Genomic DNA, 3,033 nt, shown 5'->3' on the forward strand with positions numbered 1-3,033 from the left:
GGGAAACATAGAAAATTAATAGGATCTGGCATTTCTCTCTCCAACCTGACCCCCCCGACCCCCCTGGAGCAGTGGTAAGATCAGAGAATGATGGCCTTAACCTGCATTTACATTCATTCACACACACACACACACACACACATACACACCTAGAGAGAACTCTATGATGTTCCACCAGAAATAAATGTCCTCTTCCACATGCCTTTAGAGATGGAAATGGTATAGCCCTTAAAAGTCCCTATGAAATGATTCACTGGTTACATAATCATCAGTTACCATCGCTGTCTGCTCAGTTCTCCTTGAACACAGTGTCCCCTCATGTTGTTCAGCTCATCAATCAAGATGCTAACACCAGTGTTATGGGTTTGACGTCAAGGAAGTACTGTTATCCTGTTGTACATGCCATGTTGCGTTGCTTTGCATCTTGCACTAGGATGTGAAACATTACCATAACATTCAAGTCTTCACAATGTCCTTAACTGCCTTGCCTGAAGCTATTGGTTTGTTTCAAAATGTAAAAAAAGCTGTCAAAAGGGGAATAAACCCTTGTTTTGTTGTATCCCTCATGTTAAACTATTGGTGCACAGTTTTTTGTCTTGGTAATATGGACACGTTTGAAATTGTAGCAGCTTACTGCGTCGAGCAGCTCCATCCATACCTGTGAGTGTGGCTTGGGTGCTTGGTGTGACGGATGCAGGTGGGTGAAAGGGTGGAGGACTCATATGTCTCCATTAACCTGACCCTGCATGCATTTCTCAGGTAGATCCATCACAGCTGATGAGCCCCAGCATCGATCACTTTCCACCGACCACATTATCAGGACTCAGAACATAACAAAGGGGAAAGACTCCTAATTGTTCTGGCAACAAAGCAGGATCTCACCACTGGATAGGCAATTCTTTCTCACTATCATATAGGACCTAGGCTTGGTTGGTTTAATTTTACAAGGTCTGAGTGTGAAGAATGCTGTTGAGCATTGTCCATTCAAGTACTGAGATTCTGTAATGACAAAAAAAAGTGTCATTTTCAAATGTTTCATCATCGCACATCTGCCACTCTGCAAAAATTAATTTCCATAACCGACACTATTAGGCCAAATAACCTACGTCATTGTCATTGTTAAGTGTTATATTTAATGGCAATCAGTTTGGATACTGTAGGTCCTCTGACGCTATAAGGGAGAGAGAAGTTATAAGCCTTTAAGGACCTTGTGTTAGGTCTCTACTCTGTCTGATTTGATTTAAAAAAAATCTGATGTACAGTATGAACAGCTAGGTCTGTGCTGTGCTGTTGTTCATCAAAAGACCGCATGGATGTATGTTTCTCTGTCTCTGCTGTCTCCCATCAAAAAATGTTGTCTCCACGGCAACCCGCCCAGGTCTGTTCCCTCACCCACCACACCACACGCTGTTCACTTTTCTTCAAGGACATTATGCATGTTTGAGGCTCCATTCCAAACTGGATTGTAGTACTCATATAAACCATCCCTCATCCTAAGGACTTCCAATTTTGTCAACCACTCACAGCCATTCATTTTCACAACATGTTCAGAACCAGTTTGCTTGTGTAGAACTACTGGAAAAAAATGTTCAATGACACATGCTGTTACTGTATGTGTGGAAGCTAAAAAAAAAACAAATGCCGGGCTGTTAATGGCAGTCAAGCAGCTGAATATTTCACACTTGTAATAGTAGAGAGCCCCCCCCCCCAACCTCGCACACCTTTTTTAACCTGGTGAAACGGGTGTTTAGGTTGGGCTCAATACATCTAGATTTGCGATTGTGAGTAGGGAATGTATATGTTGAAAGATGGGAATGGAGAATTCAACCCCCAAAGGAGCTCTGCACATCTCTGCTCCAGATAATGTAGCGCTCTGATAGAACCCGACTGCAGAGGGCGGGTGCATGTGGCTGCGCTTACACACTCTTTGCTCCATTTACTGCACTCGTTCTACAGATACATCATGGAAATACAACATTATGTGTATGTACAGCAGGGTTCTGCAACTCGTTCTACAGATACATCATGGAAATACGACATTACGTGTATGTACAGCAGGGTTTTGCAACTCGTTCTACAGATACATCATGGAAATACAACATTATGTGTATGTACAGCAGGGTTCTGCAACATTCCAGAATTGAATTGAAGCTGGCTCTTCAATTCCATTTTAGTTCTTGAATTTCACTTGCATTTCAACTGAGGTAGCAAACAGGAAGCAGAATAGCAATTAGAATTTTGCACGACCCTGATGTACAGCCCGATCAGTCATTTCAAAAGGCACTTCTTTTGCACATGCTAAACTCAATAGACTAATCACCACAGCAAAGAACAACGAAGGTCTCGCCTGACTGTTGCTGCTCTCATGTGGTTGTCATGGAGAACAGCCGCGACCATCAGAGTGATGTGGCTATTATGGTATTAGCATCACTCTAAAGAAAAAGAAAGAAATCCTTTTGTGATGCGTTACTTAAGTGCTATTCACATTACAATCAGAGCACATGAAGCTGTCTGCCATGGTCTTCACATCAGAGAAGACTTAATGATTGCCTTTTTGATGGAAGCATTCTATCCACGTTGCCTACAAGAATCGTGAGAATAAAAAAAAAAACATATCTTCCTTCAACATATAATTAAGCTCTGTCACTCTCGACAGTGAAGTACCATTCAACTGCTTTTAATGGTACCATTGTGATACTGAATTTAATTTTGAAACAGATTTAACTCAATACTTCTCCTTTCAGAGTTCCTTCGACAGCGCTCTGACTGACTGTTTTGCAGCAGAAAGGGCACATTGTCAATTTGTGGTTTGGAAGTTATTGCTCCATTACAGCCACCATCATGATATTGCTTCTTCAAAGTGCATATTATCGCTAGCTGGCAGAATGTGAAGAGTTTACCAAAACACAGCAAGACTTTTTAAAGAATAATAATAAAAAACTTGAGAGTTTGATAGTTAAATATCAGCTTGCTGATATCATTCTGCTTGCTCATCAGACCATCAAGAAAAAACACACACAGCTCATGTTTGAC

The sequence above is a fragment of the Alosa pseudoharengus genome, unplaced genomic scaffold (assembly GCF_046254945.1).
Source record: "Alosa pseudoharengus isolate Yale_2024_CS ecotype anadromous, Long Island Sound unplaced genomic scaffold, YU_APseudo_1.1 YU_APseudo_1.1_scf_22, whole genome shotgun sequence".
In the NCBI taxonomy this organism is placed as follows: Eukaryota; Metazoa; Chordata; class Actinopteri; order Clupeiformes; family Clupeidae; genus Alosa; species Alosa pseudoharengus.